Source organism: Vulpes vulpes, chromosome 1 (assembly GCF_048418805.1).
Source record: "Vulpes vulpes isolate BD-2025 chromosome 1, VulVul3, whole genome shotgun sequence".
Lineage (NCBI taxonomy): Eukaryota > Metazoa > Chordata > Mammalia > Carnivora > Canidae > Vulpes > Vulpes vulpes.
The window spans coordinates 190,197,863-190,218,796 of NC_132780.1; positions in this window are offsets into that span (position 1 = coordinate 190,197,863).

The following is a 20,934-nucleotide window of genomic DNA, read 5'->3' on the forward strand; positions in this document are numbered from 1 at the left end:
TGGATGGCAGTCAGAGGACCCATGAAACTGCTGAAATTGTCTTTTGAATGTGTTTTTTAGGTAAATGAATAAAGGATTTACAGCTTTCAGCATTTTCTTATTTTGTGTTGTCAAGAATCCCTCTATCTGTTCAGTCACCTGCTAGGATTCTCTGTCCACTTCCTAAAGTATGTCTGATAGCATCACCTTCTTCACAGCCTAACAAGGAAGATCCTCATTTTCCTATACTTCATGTATCAAGTCCAGCATTTTCCTGGATCCCTGTTGTCGATTTCTAGGCCGTTCTTCTGCAAGTCTCCTTTCATAATTTATCTTCTTTTGGTCTGTGAAATCCATTGTCTGTGCCACATTTTTTCATCCATTTTGTTCACAATTTAGAGATTTTCATAATTCCCTAACTTCTTCACCAGGTGCTTTTAATTCTATTTATTTCTGTATCTATTCAGTTGGCCACAAATCTGAAACTCAATTTCTACTTCTGGATAATTTAACATTTATATTTCACTCTTTTATCATGTCCTTTTATCCTACAACTTCTTTGTACTCCTGTGCTCTTGATTTGATCGTCTAGAATACTCTCTCAAACATTGATTGAGCTTTGTCCCTTTAGTTTTCTGCTCTGTTGGCCCCTCACCATCCAAATTCAAGTTTTACCTCTCACTTCCTATGACAAGCAACCAAACAAATGAAACTTTCCTTTAATTTTACCTCTGCCTCCTCTTGTGCTTAAAATAACTTTGTGGAGGACTCATTTTATGCAAGATAAATTTCAAGTTGTTTAAAATGGCCTTTTGCATCTTAGCTTTGGATACATTTTCCAATTTCGTTTCCACATACTTCCCTATACCTCATTAGAATTCTTGTCTGAATATAGTAGTTGCTTTGACTCTTCCATGCTTTTATTTATTATGCATATATTTATCATATTCTTTGTGAACAGGATATTTTTTCCTCTTTTAAATTTCTTTTACATGACTTTTGTTCATTTATTTCAATTCTCTCTGCTATTGGCTTAGTCAAGTCAGTGCCTATTAATGTGTATTGGATCATCACATCTTTCATTTGTTCTCTTTTTCTCATTCCAAAGTAATCATTGAAACACCTCCTTGGAACACATTAAACATTGCTTAAAATTTATTTTCTTCATTTTATAAATGAATATTATCTTCTATATCTAATGCCAAACTATTTTTCCAAGAATATCAATTTTAGTTATATAAATCTTTTCAGTCAATTTAGCTTATTCATTGTTCCAGAAACAACTCCTATTTCTACTTGCTCATAATTCCTTATTCCATATGCTTCAGATTTCTAAACCCAAAAGATAATTCAAAGGTTGATCCATCTCACATCCTCCTTTAAACCTTTCCTGACCACCATAACTTAATGTGATTTATCTTTTCTGTGATTTATAATTCAGTAAGTTGTACACCCTACTTTGTTCTTGTGCTATTTTGTATACATAATTACCACTTAATGATGTACAAAACCCATATTTTATGAAAAGTATAACATTATAAATGTTTAAGTTGGTCATTATTTTTCTACTTATTCTATTTTCTCATATTGCTAACTAGAGGAGTAAGGATGTACATGGCTCCATTTAGGGAGGTCGCTTTGGAAAGCACTTCCAACTGATAAGCTCCAGAGTTGCCAGTCAGGCTATAAGTAAATAGCTGCCAGAAGCTGCAGAGAGGCATGATCTTCTTAACTAATCCTCTGAAAATAATGTGTTACTCTTTGATAGGTAAAAGTAATTTTGACCTGAATATACCAGTTTTAATTTATAGGTAACATAATACGCCTTGACTTTTGCAGTATTCTTTGAGTAAATATGGCCTCTTAGATTTTAATCATTGTTTTAAAAAGTCACAGAAGTTGACTTTAGTTGACCCTTGAACAACATGGGTTTGAGCTGCATCAGCTGCATATATCCATTTATGTACAGATTTTTTTTCAATAAACATATCAGAAAAATTTTGGAGATTTATGACAATTTGGAAAAACTCACAGATGAACCATGTAGCCTAGAAATGTCAAACATTAATGTTTCTAATATCGTATTATGAATATGACTATAATACTATATGCTATAAAAATTTACAACAACTCATTCATTAGCATACAGGCTAGCTACCATGAAGGAATCATAGCAATTATACTAGGTTATCATATGGCAATCACACTGCTGCTTCTTCATTATCAATGCATGAATCATTCTATCTGTAAATAAACATGAATTTCTTTTTCATATTATCTTTTCATTTTTGATGTCTAATATTAGTAATATGCACAATATCTATAATGTTTTGTATCCTATAAGACAATAGTGATGTGGGTACTAACAGATACTTCATTTTGTAACAGATGACATAAACGTATGGTATTAGAGAATACTGTAAATGTGTTTTCTCTTTCAATTACTTTCTTAATGGCCTTTTCTTTGCTCTAGCCTGCTTTATTGTAATAACAGCATATATAGTACATATACAAAATATGTATTAATCAACTGTTTATGTTATTGGTAAGGCTTTTGGTCAACGGGAGGCTATTAGTAGTTAAGGTTTTGGGGAGTCAAAGTTATACATGGATTTTTTTTTAGTGTCGTAGTGTGGCCAGCACCCCCTAACACCTGTGATGTGCAAGAGTCAAGTGTGTATAGTCATGCTATTTACCTTCATCTGGTTTCTCATTTTTCAGTGAAATTCAAATGTTCAGCTCATTACTCCATAAAATTTTTACATTTTTCCGCTTATCTCCAGAGCACCTCAGTTTCTTGACTCGGACTCTAATGACTCCATGTCTCTGACTTCCTTCATGTCTCAAAGGAAAAGTAGCTGCTTTCCTTCCTGAAGTCAGCTTGTACTTTGGTTCCACTTCTCAATCGTCTCTTCCCAAGCCTTATATCATCAGCAGAGAAAACTATTCTCACTTAGCATCATGTTCTTCTACTATATCAATACAAACATGCAAAACAACAAAATCATTAAGATATTATTCTCTCAATTTCTCTCTTTCTCATCAAAAGTCTCAGAAAAAGAGTCAATACTACACCTGTTACTTCAGACAGAGTATGAATCTCAGTGTAAGTGCTGTTGACTGATCATGTGACTTTGAGCAGCCCATGTAACCAGTTGAGTTTCAGTTTTCTTATTTAAAAATGAAATCTGGGCAACTGGATGACTTAGTCAGTTAAGTGTCTGCCTTCGACTCAGGTCATGATCCCAGTGTCATGGGATAGAGCCCTGTATTGGGCAGTTGGGCTCCCTGTTCAGCGGGGAATCTGTTTCTCCCTTTGCCCTTCCTCTCACTCACTTTCTTTCTCTCTCTTATAAATAAAATATTTAAAAAGATTTTAAAAATAGATAAAAATGAATTCATTCTTAACATAATATTGTAATTTTTTTAAAAAAGATGGAATAACCTATTTAATACTTATCATTTTGCAATTAATTCTCAAGTGTTTCTAGGCAATATCTTGAACCTACTCTTACATGTTCAACAATTTGCTTGACAAAGCTGTTGAATCCTGCCCCTCATTTTATTCAAATGCCCACTGTTCCTACACTCATTTCAAAATCATGTTTTCTTTTCCCATCCTTCATTATGCAAGTAGTCTTTATATCTGAGTCCTCCTTTCTTTTCTGATTGACTATTGCCTATACTATAACAATAGTTTCTAAAAAATTTTTTTCACTCTTCTCACCAGCCCCTCTTCCCATCCATCTCTGTTTCTAGTCATGTATTTGTAAACTACATAAATCACTCCCTCAAAATCATTCAAGTACTTCCTAATGGCAACTGAACAAACTAAAATGTATCATTCCTTCAATATGATCTGGCATTCAGGCTCATATTGTGCTAGTGATTTTTTGCTCCAGCCAAATTGATCTATTTACCTTCCTTTGGATATATCCCTTGCCTCTTAGCCTCTGGGCCTTTGCTCCAGCACAACTCCCTCTGGAATTTTTTTTCTCATCCATCCAACTGTGGAAACTCAACTATATTCTGATTTTGACATCAACTTCTTGGTATCTAGAAATGGTCTTGTTTCTTTCTGAATACACTGATATTGTGTTTTATCCCTTTGGTGGCATACCTTCTCAGATAATACCAGTGGATTAAACAACAAATACCACCCCCAAGTCCACATACCCATAAAAGGATTAGAGAAGGGATTAGTTCTAACAACTGAGTATCCTTTGGAGTAGACAATAAATGTTTTCCAAAGGATAAATTTTGAAAATAAACATAAAATCTAGGGGTACCTGGGTGGCTCACTTGGTTAAGCATCTGATTCTTGATCTCAACTCAGGTCTTGTCTCGGGGTATTGAGTTCAAGCCCTATGGTGTCTACTTATAAATAAAATAGGTGATAGGTAGATAGTCTACTGTTCAATGGTAGTAGAGACAGAAATATAAATGTAAATACAGAAAAATAGACATAAATATAGATGTAAATTTACCAGTTAATATTAATCTATAAATATATATTCTTTTAAATAAATATAAAAACCTGCCTTTGAAAGCCCAGCTGTCAGAGATTCTCCTGATCAGGGTTTAGATTATGTTATTTAAGTGGTAAGATACTTTACTGATGACTTTAACCAAGCCATTCATTTTATAGATGAAGAAACAGATACTCAGAAGTATTAAAGGACTTCTCAGTCTGCTTCTCTATATTTCTGCTCAGTTAAGCATTTCTATTTATTCTGTGCCTAAACCTTTATAGGAAAGGACCTGCTAATTAGGTAATTAGTCCTTATTCCTCAAATTAAAATGTTCTTTAATCTGGCAGATGAACAGAAAATTGTTTCCCCTTTCCAGCTATTGCCAACAAACATTTTTTCTCCTGACTTTCTTCCTGCTTTCCTAATGGTCAATCAGGAAATTTGGGGATAATTAAGTAAATAGGACAAATCACAAAGTCCTCTGTTCCCTTCAACTATCAGGAGTTAATTCTAAAATATTTTAGTTTTTCCTGAAATGATTCCTTGATCTAGACATTAAGTTTTTAACTGATAACACATACGTAATTCCCTAGATATGACCATAACCGGCTTGGTCTCATCTAAGGGAAAGGAATGATATGGAATCAGATTAGGACTTTTGTGGGATGAATAGAGGTGTTTGGAGTGGCACAGAGTCCTGTCTTCTAGGTAGGAACAGTCCCCAACATGAAGGTTTTCCAGATATTTAGAAAGGGAAGATCTCCCAGATTTTGAGAAGAAACCCGTTAATTTCCCCATTACCAGGGGAACCAGGGGAGAGACAGAACTCAAAAGCACCAGAGCTGAGAGGTGGGGTGGTGCTCTCTGCCCCACAGGAAACTGGCTTCAGGTATTCAAGGAGATAAGGAAAAATCTGTGTTAAAAGAATGTAGAGGTTTGGAGTGGGGAACTAGTAAAGTTGTTGACCGGAAATTCTGCAGGATAGATGACAATATAAATTAGAACGTGGGGAATGGAATTTGCAGCATTGTCAGACCCTGAGACACAAAATTTTTCCCTTTATCTGGCTATCCAGAGATGGATCCAATAAAATGGGCAGCTGATTCCAGGCTGGAATAGGCAAGTCCAACAGAAATCACACTCACTGTCTCAGTAACTGTAAGAAATCGTAGAAAAAAAACTTGAAAATGATTAATATATATAGGATATTGCCACTCAAATCCTTAATCATGTATAAAAGATATGAAACAACCAATTCAATAATATGTGTAAATATGTGAAATTTTAAGTTGTAATCAAAATGCAGAAATAAGTTCTCATAAGATATTAATTTTAGTATAACTGCATGCTCTGCTATAAGTGTTCAGTCTTTATTGTATGTTTTAATAATATAAATGTATTGGTTAATATAATTCCAGTTTTTATTTCTAAAGGAAGTATTTCTCTAGTGTGGTTCGTAATAAATCTTGAAGGAAAAAGCAGACCTGGAATAGCTAACAATATATCCACAAATCTAAGAAACTATAGTAAAATTGGTAGGTAGATTCACATGACCAGAGGTAAAATTCACCATTACAATGAGTTTATTATTTATTTATCTACTTCAGGGCCAGGAATACTTCCTTCCAGATGTTAGTCATTTGATGAATATTTTTGATTAACTTAATTATAAATATTGTCTGTTTAAATAGAATACTTGTCTTATTTGGGGTGTGGGGGTCAGAAAGACATGAGTTTGAATTCCAGATGTGCTACTTATCATCTGTTTGGCTCTGGGGATGTTCGCCTACTTTTCTAAGCCTCTGGTTTCTCGTCCGTAGATGAAGTTAACTAAGACCTACTTCATACCATGGTTTTGAGGATTTAATTTTATGCAATATGTTGTCACTCACTCACACTCTGACATGGAATTCCCTAACATCATTCTGAGTTACAGAGGCTAAATGAAGAAAAAAAGAGATGCCAATTTCATCATCATAAGCAAGAGTCTCTGAAAACATTTACTGAACGTGTATTAGATTGTGACACTGTAGGGCACTGGGAAAACCATAGCTGCTTTTTATGGTCTGAATGATAATTTTCTTTAAAACCTTTCCTGAGTTCAAAAACAAAAGGGCTGTTCTGACTGGACACCCTCATCAAGGGAAAAGATTGAATGTCTCGTCAGGCAGTACACCCCTGACTGTTTTAAGTACAAGTCCTCCTGGAGAACTCAAAGTTTTGTTCACTGAACCACAAAATTAAAGTACCAGGGAAGAACTCCAGAATAGCTACAATGCCAAAATATGTATCACACAATACCGAAAGCCTTCAGAATTACTGTATTTACCAAAGGGTTTAACACATGAAGTAAATGGAAGTTTTATGGTCTAAGAAAGGAAACACAATTTTAGTTAACTAGCACTTTTCTACTGTTCTAAACCTTTTAATGGGTGCAGAGGGAATTTGCACTTACTGAAGTAGATCAGTGAAATGATAATTTGTCTTTGAATAGAGTACTTTTATCCCATTAATTTCTGCCATTATGGTAGGAGATAAGATGTAAGCCAATGACTAACTGAAAATTAAGGTCCAAAAAAGACGAAACGAAACAAAAGAATAGCTTATGTCACATTATACAATATGTATGATAAAATCTTGCATAACCATTTATTATAATCATTTCATGTCAGTTATATGCACTTAATTGTGCTTAATTTGCCTCTAAAGTTAATATAAATCAGTCCCCTTAAAAGCTACCTTTTATTATTATTGTATAGTTAACAGAAGCGATATAGAGCAGAGACCATAGAGAAAAACCAAACAAGTTTAAAAAATCAAAGAATAAATAAAGATAACTTTAAGACCTTGAATGGGATATAAATGTCCTAAAATTATAACATTTCCTTGCATGTTTTCTAGATTTGGTGCTAAAGAACAAAATTGATACCCTTTGAAAGACAATAATGAAAAAGGAAAAAAAAATATCTAGATTACTAATGCGGGTAAACAACATTTTTAAAGTTCAAAAAAATAGGGACACCTGAGTGGTTCAGTGGTTGAGCATCTGCCTTTGGCTCAGGTCATGATCCTAGAGCCCTGGGATCGAGTCCTCACCAGGCTCCCCACAGGGAGTCTGCTTCTCCCTCTGCCTGTGTCTCAGTCTCTGTGTGTCTCTCATGAACAAATAAAATCTTTTAAAAAAAAGTTCAAAAACTATTTGCTGAAGGTAAATTAGTAACGAGTAAGTTACTAACCAGGGAGATTATTAAGTAAATTCTATAAACTTTTATTTTATTATTTTTATTATTAAATTTTATTTAAACTTTTATTTTATTATTTTTATTATTAAATTTTATTTATTATTAAAACATTATTATAAAACAGTCCTGTTGAAAACAAACCACTACAGTGGACCCATACCCACTCCCAATCTTAAGAAATAAAACATAACCAGTACAGTTGGAACTCCCTGTATAACTTGCCAAAACACATTTTCTTCTCTTTTACAAACAGATAACCATGACTATTAATTTCGTATTTATCATTCTTATAAATTTCTTTATAATTTATATATAAAACAGTTATTTCTTTTCATTTTATTTTGGCTCATTCTGTCTCCTAACTTGGTATGCAGGATATTTGCTTCATTAATTTTCAGCCTTCATTCTTTCCTTATAACATTTTTAAAATGCAATATTTTTTTCTCTATTTACTACTTTAGCTGGATCCCCAAAGTTTTGACATATAATTTTTATTGTCATTTAGTCCCAAATAGGTTCCCTTTTGCATTATATATTCTTTGATGGATATGCTAATTTAGAAGATGTTTAAAGTTATCTTTTAAAATTGGTCCCTAACTTCATTAACACTAACATTATGGCTATATACACCAGATCTTTGAAATTCGTTGAGACTTTGTGGCTTAGTACATGGTCATTTTTTGTAAATATCCCATGAGTTTATGCGAAGAACGTGACCGCTGACTTCTAGCAAAAAGTATCCAATATCTGTAAGAGCCACCTTGGTTTAAGACAGCAGTACACTGGAATTTCAATTCTGAATTCTACTACAGTATACCCAAAGGAACTTATAAGGATATATGTACAAAGCTACCATAGCAGGCTTAGTGGAAAAACATTTAATATTGTCAGGATAAAATTTATTAATAAGTTATGGAATTATGTAAAAATACTATCCAACATTTTAAATGAGGTAGGCACTTAAGTATAAATATGAAGAAGCATCTATTATATATTTTAGAGTAATATACACATATATTAATATATGAATACATGCAAACTCACATATGTGCATTTAGATTTTGTGAGAGAGGGACAGAAGCTGGAGGAAGAGAGTTAACAAAGGGTGAGGGGTACAGGGGGAAAGGCGGTGAGGGAAGAGAGGGACAGAAAAGAAAAGTTTTTCTACCTATTATTTATAACTTTCATCTATTATTTTATACAGTATTAAATTGTTCATTCCTCTCCCACTTCAACAAATGGTAATTTTTTTTAAATTGGGAGGTGTGAGGAATAAATTGTGTCCCATAATTTCCGTTTATATTTCCTCTCTTGCTAGAATGAAGATATGTTTGTTCAACAGAGAAGAAGAAAAATAAGAGAAGCCATGTCTGCAATCCAGGATGGAAAACTGACAGTCTGAATGACATCAATAGGAAAAATCATTTACAGAGGGATTCAACAAATAAGGAGTCAGAGTCAATGGGTCACGATGGCTGATAGAATTAAACAATGAGTCTGGGAAAACACTAAGGAAAGTGTTCAAGTTACAGGGACGGATAACAAGGTGGATAGAGGTACAATTATTTACAGAGCTAAGGAAAACAAGAAGGACAGATTTTAGGGGAGGAACGGTGGTTGCCAATGCTCAAGTTACCTGTAACATTTAGGTGAAGTTTAGTAGATAGCTAACTATGAGGGTCAGGAATTAAAGCCAAAGAGCCAGATTGGTATATTTCATTTCATAGCTGAAATCATGGAACCAAATAGCATTTTCTGTATGAATAATTTGTTTTAAAAAATGCAAACATTATATGGTTCCATTCATTTGGGAAATATAAATAATAGTGAAGGGGAATAGAAGGGAAGGGAGAAGAAATGGGTAGGAAATATCAGAGAGGGAGACAGAACATGAAGACTCCTAAGTCTGGGAAACGAACTAGGGGTGGTGGAAGGGGAGGAGGGGGGGGGTGGTGGCGGTGACTGGGTGACAGGCACTGAGGGGGGCACTTGACGGGATGAGCACTGGGTGTTATTCTGTATGTTGCCAAATTGAACACCAATAAAAATAAATTAATTATTTAAAAAAAGATAAATGCATAAAAAAAAAGTGAACGTTTTGCTTTTCCATTGTTAGTGACTCCAGCCCTGATATTAGTTGTGGTTAAAAACATTGGCGTATCAGTGATTACCCTAGTCTGTCTCCTCATCTCAAGATACTTAATTTTCAAAAGTTATTAATACCTTCCAAATGTCTTTTAAATAAGCCAAAGTTTGGCTGTCAGGGCAAAAGGCCACAGAAGGGGCTTAGCTGCTAGTGTACCAGATATGTAAATTGACATGATTTTTTTTTTTAATTTTTATTTATTTATGATAGTCACAGAGAGAGAGAGAGAGAGAGAGAGCGAGAGAGAGAGCGAGGTAGAGACACAGGCAGAGGGAGAAGCAGGCTCCATGCACCGGGAGCCCGACGTGGGATTCGATCCCGGGTCTCCAGGATCGCGCCCTGGGCCAAAGGCAGGCGCCAAACCGCTGAGCCACCCAGGGATCCCTTGACATGATCTTCTTTTTTTTTTTAATTTATTTTTTTAAATTTATTTATGATAATCACACAGAGAGAGAGAGAGAGAGAGAGAGGCAGAGACACAGGCAGAGGGAGAAGCAGGCTCCATGCAGGGAGCCCGACGTGGGATTCGATCCCGCGTCTCCAGGATCGCGCCCTGGGCCAAAGGCAGGCGCCAAACCAATGCACCACCCAGGTATCCCTTGACATGATTTTCTAAAGGGCTTCACGTAGGCTCACTTAACATAAAACTAATGGTGGGATCCGTGGGTGGCTCAGTGGTTTAGCGTCTGCCTTTGGCTCAGGGCATGACCCTAGAGTCCCAGGATCGAGTCCCACGTCGGGCTCCCTGCCTGGAGCCTGCTTCTCCCTCTGCCTGTGTCTTTAGCTCTCTCTCCCTCTCTCTGTGTCTATCATGAATAAATAAATACAATCTTAAAAAAAAAAAAAACCATAAAACTAATGGCACGTATTTAAATGTACAATTTTGATAACTTTTGATGTCTATACCATGAAAACATCACCACAATTAAGAAGAGGAAAATATCCATCACCCCAAAATTTCCTCTCCTCTTTTAAATTCCTACTTCTGATCTTCCCTATAATCCACTCTACCCTTAGCCTCTAGAAAACCACTGAACTGCTTTTTGCCACTACAGAATATTTGTATTTTCCAGAATCTATATAAATGGAATCATGCAATGTTTACTAATTTTGTCTGCCTTCTTTAAGAAACAATTCTGAGGTTCATTCATATTGATAGATATATTAAAAATTTATTTTTATTGCTGAGTAGTATCCCACTGTATGGGATATGCCACAATTTGTCCTGCACCTGTTAAGGAGCATTTGTGTTGTTTCCAGTTTTTGTCTATGACAAATAAAACTGATAAAGTCTTTGTATGAACATATGCTATAATTTATCTTAATACTTAGCAGTACAATGGCTAATGTATTTTGTAGGTACATGTTTAACCTTTGAAAAAACTGCCAAAAAAATAAAAAAAAAAACAAAAAAAACAAAAAAACTGCCAAACTATTTCTTTAAATGTTTGTACTACTTACATTCCAAACGTAAGTATATAAGAATTCCAGTCAGATTACATCTTTGCCAATAATTGGTATAGTCTTTTTTTTTAATTTTTAACTTTCTAACATGAATGTAGGATATTTCACTGGGAGTTTAATTTACATTTCCCCAATAACTAATTATGTTGGGTAGTTTTATCAAATGTTTATTCGCCATCTGTGTATATTCTTTGGAAATATCTATAAAATCTTTTACTGATATTTGAATTGTTTTTTATAAATCTTATGTGCAAGTGCTTTATTTTATATGTAATTTCCAAACGTGGCCTATCTTTTCATTCTCTTAAAAATGAACTGAAAAAGAAAGGTCCTTAGTTTTGCTGGAAACCGATTTTAATATTTTTGTGCATCATGTATTCATTTTCATTTGTGTATCATGTTTCTAAGAAATCTTTACCTGACTTGGCATATTTGGATTGCACAATCCATTGAGCTTCTGACTCTTGGTTTCAGCTCAGGTCATGATGTCGGAATTGTGAGATTGACCCGTATGACCAGCTCTGCACCCAGTCTGCTTGAGATTCTCTCTTCTTCTGCCCTTCCCACTTGTGTTTCTCTCTCTCTCAAAAAAAAAAAAAAAAAAATTAAAAAAAAGAAAGAAATCTTTGCCTGACACAAGGAGACAAAGATTTTGTACTGTGATTTTCTTTTAGAAATGTTATACTTTGAGACGATATATATTTAAGATGATATATGTTTTGAGCAAATCATTGTATATGGTAGAAGGTATCAACTGATGTTCACTGTTTTGCATGTGATTGTCCGATTGTCCTAGTATGTGTTGGAAATATTATCCTTTTTCCATGAACTGCATTTTAAGACCTTTTATTTTTATTTAAAGGGACAACTATACTTGATCATATTTGCTATTATATATTATAAAACTTTCTAAATCTTAAAAATGACTTATGAGATTATGAGTTACCTTAAAATGGAGGAAAATGGAAAAAAATTACTATAGATACTCAAATAGATTAATATTAAATTACAGTTGAGAATCTCCTACCTGTTCATCCTTACAGCAAGACAGATACTTTGTCTGAAATGTAATAAATTAATTTCCTGGAGGTAAGTATCTAATTAAATAATTCTATCCTATCTCAGGGGCTCAATGATGCTTAGAAGACCAGGAGGTGAATGTCCCTTTCCAACTGCAGTCAGCACATATCAGTAGAATATAGGATACCATGTTTTGTCCCACCCACCTTGAGAAATCATTATACCTTCAAAATTAAGTTTATTAGAATTCATATTTGAGAAAAACCTGATTATTTGCATTTTGGCATCTATATATCGCAAATCAAATATGATGGGATGGTAAGAAATAGAGCTCAAATGCCAAGAGAGATAAAGACTGTTTTGATACTAATTAGTGTTGCCAGATTGAAAGCTTACCCCCATGTGATTCCTGTTCAGCTCGAGGTTCATTAATCACTTACATTTAGTGAGACCCTCCTGAGAAATGCTGCCATGTGTTAAACAAATATTATGTAAAATTTAAAAAGTAATAATTTTCTCCAAAATTGAACTCAATTCATCCTTCAAGGACATGTGCACAACCCACAGGTGTGATCAAAATTCCCAAGATAAGTAGAAGCAGTTCTACAAAGTTCTTCATGAGCTATCAAGGGAATGCCCCCTGCATTTCTCCAAGGATTAACTCTACCTTTGTTATCTGCAGGAGAATCAGATATATCATATTCAGTTCATATTTTAATACCTGAAGCCTTTGCTCGTGATTCAGTCACTTACAGTAATTACAGTCTACCCATCCTTTTCTCAAATGCAAATGCCCCTGAGAAGTAGAAAAAACTAAACTTTTCATGTCTTAGAGAATGTGTTCTTAAGGTGGAAGTTACGGCCCCCACCCCCAGAAGCTCCTCAAGAAAGCCATCAACCCCCTGAAAAATGCCAAATATATTCAGAAGAGACTGTCTATGCCATCTGATAAATAGTAAGCCCCTGGATGAGGAAGCATTAAGCAGTACCACCTGGGGAGGTAGAGTTCTATTACGGCCTTGTGTGTGAAGGGCTTTATACATTTAGTGATATATAAAGGACTTTTCAAATTTTTTGTGTGCTCATAATCAACGTGAATGGCAACATATCGTGTAGTATTGTTATTCATATTTACTAACACCTCCTCTATTTTATTATCTTTTATTTCCCTACTGCAAAATACTTTTTTAAAGATTTATTTATCTATTTGAGAGAGTGAAAGAGAGTGTATGCACGTTGCGTGGGGGGCAGCGGGGGTAGAGGGACAGAATCTTTGAGTAGACTCCCCGCTGAGTGTGGAGCTCAACACAGGGCTTGATCTCAAGACCCATGAGACCATGACCTGTGCCAAAACCAAGAGCTGGACACTCAATCAACTGAGCGATCCAGGCCACCCAACTGCAAAATAATTTTTATCCAAAAAATAATAATAATTTTTATCCTACGTTTTTCATATTTACATGTTGGTACAATTCCCAAAAGCTGACTACAAATGAACATTTTTTGACCCTCAGTTATCATTAAACTGATTTTAAACAAAAATTTTTATTTTAATGAAAGGAAAACTGTCTAATACAGTGCACATGTCTGATCTTCCTTCCAGAGGCCATTTTAGTGATCCAGCTTTGCTGATGACCTTAGACATTATTTGGTTTCTTCTTCTGGACTTCAGAAACACTGCCAAGTGAGGAACTTCCCTGACTTTAGAGAGCCAGCTTGGCCAATCTAGCTCTATTTCAGGCAACATAGACGTTAAGGTCTACAATCAATGGAAGTGAGCACTGCTGTAGCACTTGCAAGTGCTGGAAAGAACTGTGGCAGTTGCCCAAAGAGATGATAGTACCTTCATTACCCCTGCTTCTACTGGGCAAAAGGGAGCTTTCAGTATAAGACTTGGATAGGATTCTGACTAAAGTCAGTATCAAACTCTATCATGGGTACCTGGGGTGAGGTTTTGAATGACCCTACAGATATGAAAAGTCATAGTAGGCATGGGTCAGAATTATATGGCAAATAGAACCAAATACATAGGGAAGTATGAAGATAACAAATAGCAAGTGCTAAGCACTATGCAATATACCCGAGCTATGCATATGAACAAAATATGACGTCTGTGTGCTAGAGGTACACCCTTTAGTGGTGGAAAAATGAAATAAAAATACATAACACTGTAGGAAGACTGCTGTATTCTCAAGTACTCCAGAGGAAGAACTTTACAAAAACTCATCAAAAGTACAAATGTAAGTGATTTTTAAATAATACAAAATTATTCAATATAATTATAATGGAGTTTGAATTTATTGGTTGCTGGGAGGCAGCAATAACCTGATCTTCTCCCTCAAGGAGACCTCAGTTACAGGCACCAGCAGAGTGGCTCCCAGACGTGAATTTGGAGAGCAAGGCTGCAGCCACCCAAATATGTGCTGTACCAGTTGTGTAGGCCAGCTTCTCTCTCTTCCTCACTTCTCTTTGGGGTTTCTAGAAAAAGAAAGTGAATCCTTTTCTTGAGAAATGTAGGATCCTAGTTAGACTAAGCATGCTAATGTGGCTATTCCTGCTGGATACTGTACTTTCCTAGCTGGAGCGGGATCTGTATTTTATCTTGTATACTGTATTGCCTATTAACTGTATTGCCTAGACAGTTAACTCACAAGGTTAGTGTTCAGTAAATAGTTTCTGAATGAATGAATGAGTATCTGGATTTCTTCCCCAGAGTAGAATGTTGAAGAGAGCTGCCAAATGTTTAATTAAGTAGTGTAATAGGGAGGTTTCCCTTTGTGTGCATGTGTGTGTAGCTCAACAGAAATAGATGGGATTTTCTAATTGTGTTGACAGAACCTAAGCCTAAACTATCATGAGAATTGTATTCCCCTAAAGGTTTCATGCAGGATCTTACAAGCATGCTCCTCCATAAGTGATGTTATTATATTAAAACTCTTGTGTAAATAAAATGGTTCATTAAATGATAGTTATTTCTACCTCCTTAAAATTTAAACAACGGGGATATTCTTATGGATTTACACCATCTTGTAAACATACATGGCAGAGATATGAAAAGAAATGAAATTGGATGTTACTTTTTTAGGGTAAAAAATGTTCCAGTCTTAGAATAAAAGAGCTGAGTAGAGATTTGGATCGCTGCCTGGCACTTAGGCTATGCCACAATTTGCTATGCTGAAGATTCAAGCTGGAAAATATCAACAGGGTATTAATTGGAATAAGTTATTCTGTTAATATAGTTAACCTTCCCCCTTGGATAATGTCAGGGCTTTCTGTCCAGTACAGCAAACTGAATTTTAGTGAAAATAAACACAAATAATTGGAAATTACGGTTTGTCAGAACGTCTGGATATATTGATAATCAAAATATGTTTATATTTATATATTAATATTAAGCAAAACAGTGTTCTTAAATTTGAAAGTCATGTTAAATATTAGTCTAAAGCAAAATTTATTGTAATGGGACAGATACTTAACCAAGGAAGTGATATTGTACCTGTAACTTAATGCCTACCAAAAGGATATAAAATTATGATAAACACAATTATGTGAAGTTGAAATGGATCATTCTGAGAGACCTGACTGAATCTCGGTTTGTCTTCTCAGTGCTTCACTATTTCAGTGCTCATTTACCCTAGAGAATATCATGGAGTTTAAACTTCTGATACATAGAAGTGAAATATGTCAAATTACACTGTGTTAATCCTTCAGTATTTTGATTTTCAAAAAAGTGGAAGGGAAGTAGGCTGCTGCCTGTTTGTACAGTTTTGTTTATATTTTCACAAACTCTAATTTGATATGTTCCAGTTCATGAATATGCAGTAAAAAGACATGATAGCAATATAAACAATGTAGGGATGCATTACGTCATTTGATTACTGAAATTAAGCTATTATCTGGTTCCCTCTACCAGTTAATTTTTCTGGAGTCTCTGTACTCTGTACCTATGTCCCTCCCCTCCCCTCTCCTCCACTCCTCTCCCCTCCCCACTACCCCCAGTGACCATGGGTGGCCTACATTTCCTTTTCCTACTTTTGGAGAAGGATTGGGAGAAACTCTGAATGGTTGCCTGCATATTGAGACTCATCACTCATTTTGGGAAATTGGTCAATTCTTAATAAGTATTTTGTTGACCTTGCTTAATTTTCCACATTTCCTATCTAGTTTTCAGATACCTGGTGTTACTCAACTAACATAAAAATGTTGTAACAGTGACATGCAACTGTTCAAATAAAATATTTTTTTTTTTGCAAATGTGATGTGAAAGTAGACCCCTAGGATACCAAATAATTTTCCGTAAATGCTTCACTGTAGTGTATATTAACAGTTGGATATCACATCCACATTCTGCCAACTTCTAGTTGCTGAGGTAGGACAAGGAAGGAGGTGCTGAGATTATAGTAGAGTGCTCATCAGTGGGTTCAGTGCTCCTGCTGTGCTAGCCACTGGGTCTCATGCTCATGGGTACAGCTGGTGGCAAATCCCTGCAATCAGAAGCCATCACTAACAGAAAGACTCTGCAGTCATTTTAATCAGTCTTCAGCAAAGCTAGCAGTAAATGTACTAAGTGCATACATTTTCCTGGGAATTGCCAGTGTGGCTTTAGTATTCTGCTTGAATTGAGACAGCATGATACAATGTAGAATCAGTGATGATGGAATCAAACATTCTACTGGTCTGAGCCTAGGTCTATTCCATAAAATTACTCTAATTCTTTATCTAGGGAACAGCAGTGTTAATTATTCACAAGGCAGATATACAGAAGGCGTATACAGTATGCCTAAGACATCACTCAAGTGGACCTTAAAATACTTACACAATGGTGAGGAGTTGAGAAATATGGTATTTTATGTTTAAGCAAAATGTATAAAATTTGATCTACTAAATTTTTAAAAGTTTTTCTTTTAAACACGTCTAATTCAAAATGTCAAATAACCTATAAGGTTTAAGTGCTCCTCCCTCTCCTTCCTTCCCTACTCCATATCAGTAAATGTATGTCTCTCCCTGAGCTAGTTAGCTTTACATATTCAGAGATATGCCCCGTATTTCTTAAGTAACATGCTTATATTGCTACATCATGATTTTATTTTCATTTTCTCTATTGCCTATTGACCTCTTATTATGGAAGATGAGGATATAGGTCTCTCACACTTCTACTCTCATTTTTTCTCCACTGTGCAAACATAGTTATATCTTAAAAAATATAGTTGTCGGGATCCCTGGGTAGCTCAGCGGTTTAGTGCCTGCCTTCGGGCCAGGGCGTGATCCTGGAGTCCCAGGATCGGGTCCCATGTCGGGCTTCCTGCATGGAGCCTGCTTCTCCCTCTGCCTGTGTCTCTGCCTCTCTCTCTCTCTCTCTGTGTATCTCTCATGAATAAATAAATAAAATCTTAAATATATATATATATATATATAAAATATAGTTGTCATATTTTAGTTAAACTAATATTCAGTGTTTATATTATTAGTAGTATTTCAATTTTACAGATGAAAAATGAAATCTTCTCAACTTATATTTTCTATCTCATATGATGTTTTCTTTCCCCTGGAACTTATACCTGCTTCAGGTTCTCCATTATCTCATTTTTTTAATCCATCACTAATTTTCCTCCTTAAATGTAAATATTCTCCCAATTCATTTTTTTAAAAAATCCAAGTAATCTCTCCATTTTTTCAATCTAGAAACTTATTTTCTGCTCTTGTAGAAAACTTACAAAGATATAAAAAAGTAAAAAGAAGAATCTATAAGTACTCAGGTACTCACTGCTCAGTTTGAGAAATAAAAGTTTATATGAAATAGAAGAGTCCCCATGCACCTTCCTTATATATATCCCTTCTCACTCATGTAAACTGTCCCAAATTTAATGTTCATGATTCCTACTTATTGTTCTATACCTTTTCCATGAACATATACCTACCAAAACAAAATGTATTATAGCTCAGGATATTTTTAAATATTTTATAAATGCTACCTACTGGACCAATTTCTTAGACCATACACAAAAATAAATTAAAAATGGATGAAAGTCTTAAATGTGAGATAGGAAACCATCAAAATCCTAAAGTAGAATATAGGCAGCAACTCTTTGACATTCGCCTTAGCAACTTCTTACTAGATACATCTCCTGTGGCAAGGGAAACAAAAGCAAAAAAAAAAAAAAAAAAAAAAAGTATTGGGATTTCATCAAGGTAAAAAGCTACTGTACATTGAAGGAAACAGTCAACAAAACTAAAAGGCAACCTTTGGAATGGGAGAAGATATTTGCAAATGACATATCTGATAAAGGGTTAGTATCCAAAAGTGTGTAAAGAACCTATCAAACTCAACACCCAAAAAACAAATATTCTAGTAATATTCTAGTTAAGAAATGGGCAGAAGACATGAATAGACATTTTTCCAAAGAAGAGATTCAGATGGCCAACAGACATATGAAAAGATGCTGAACATCACTCATCATTGGGGAAATCAAAACTACTAATGAGATACCACCTCACACCTGTCAGAATAGCTAAAATTAACAACACAGGAAACAACAGATGTTGGTGGGGATGCAGAGAAAAGGGAACCCTTTTGCACTGTTGGTGCAAACCATAACAGAGAGGCAAACCATAGAAGACACTCAACTATAGAGAACAAACTAAAGGTTGCTAGAGGGGAGGTGGTTAAATGGACACTTAACTATAGAGAACAAACTAAAGGTTGCTAGGAGAGGGGTTAAATGGATGATGACTATTAAGGATGAGCAATGGGTGTTGTATGTAAGGGATGAATCACTAAATTCTACTCTTGAAACTAATGTTACACTATATGTTAACTAACTGAAATTTAAATAAAAATTTGACACTACAAAAAAAAAAAAAAACCAACAAGAAAAAAAGGAAGAAATGCTACCATACTGTCCTCAAAATAAAATACAAAATGGAGCCCAAACTTGAATATTCCCTAACTGGACAAAACCATTTAAATCATGTAAGCAGGGGATCCCTGGGTGGCTCAGCAGTTTGGTGCCTGCCTTTGGCCCACGGCATGATTCTGAAGTCCTGGGATCAAGTCCTGCATCAGGCTCCCTGCGTGGAGTCTGCTTCTCCCTCTGCCTGAGTCTCTGCCTCTAACTCTTTCTGCATCTCTCATAAATAAATAAATAAATAAATAAATAAATAAATAAATAAAATCTATAAATAAATAAATAAATAAATAAATAAATAATAAATCGTGTAAGCAAAACTGAATCTAGTTTATTTCATGAATATAAGCAAAAGCTACCTTAGGTTATTTCTTGTAAATTCCTCTAATAGTTATAAAAGAAACAAGTCATCTTCCTAAAATGGCATAAAATGATCAATTATAACTAATCCCTGCTATCTAGAATCCCCATTGTAACAATGAACCATTGCGAAGGTTAAACAGTTTCCTCATTTTCACTTTATATGCTATCCTGTAAAGTCATGCCTCCAAGCTTCATAGCAGTCTTGGGTTTTTTTGTTTTTTGTTTTTTGTTTTTTTTCAGTCTTGGGTTTTAAAGCTCCCACTTTGTGACCTATTCTTATATGTTCAATACACATTTACTAAATACTATTTTCCTGATCTGGTTTAAATTTTTACTGTCCCTGGCTTTTTAACACAGTACAAATTTTTCATTCTTCCTGTTTTTTTCACTTGATATTACAATGTTCATGAGTTCATTTATGTCGACTCACGTAATTCTAATTCAGCGACTTTCACTGTTCTATGGCATAGCCATTATGCTCAACATGCATGTCTAGTGGAAGTAAACATAAAGCCACTTCATTTTTATCTTTTCATGTCACTTTAAATCATCTGTGTGGGTCTACTACTTCCCAAGATGGAGAATGAAAAATTCAGATAGATCCAGCACTAAGTGGATGCTTTGAGAGCTTTAGGTCACAAAACAGTCTCAATTCACTGTTTAAAGGTCCAGTCACATAGGATTATCAAAGTCCAGATCTGTTTGGGGCTAGGAAGAAGGACATGGCAGGTTCTTAGCATTTGACTCCCCCCCTTCAACTCTCTAACATCAGGGAAGCTATCTCTCAAACACAAGGCAAAGTCCAAGAAAACTGCAAAGATGCTCACCCCAACGTTTTTTAACTGAGCCAATGCCAGCAACTGTAACCTCCAGACACTTTTTCCCCAGACTTAGTTTTATGACTACATAACCCTAATTCTTTTCAGCCACAGTTCAGTAACATTTAGCATAATTTGTGGCCAAGTACATTTCCCAAAAAAATGCTTTCAATATTATTTAAGTGAATTATCTGGATCTGCTGTGATAATTATGTGTTTTTTCCTTTTTCTATTGTAATCTGTCAGTATAGCCAAGTACCTTAAAGGCTTTCTAAATAAATATAACCTTGCATGTCTGTGATAAACCCAATATTTGTGTTTACACACATATATGTATATCCCTGATGTATAGTCCTTATTCTTACATGTTTTTTTTCCTTCTAAAACTCTGATTATATGTGCGTTGAATATTCTCATCTCCTTATCTTTCATAACTTCTACTTTTTTCACTCTATAATTTAAATTCTGTATACTATTTTTATGTCTGCCAATTTACTAATTCTTTTTCTTGCCAATTTTTTTTTT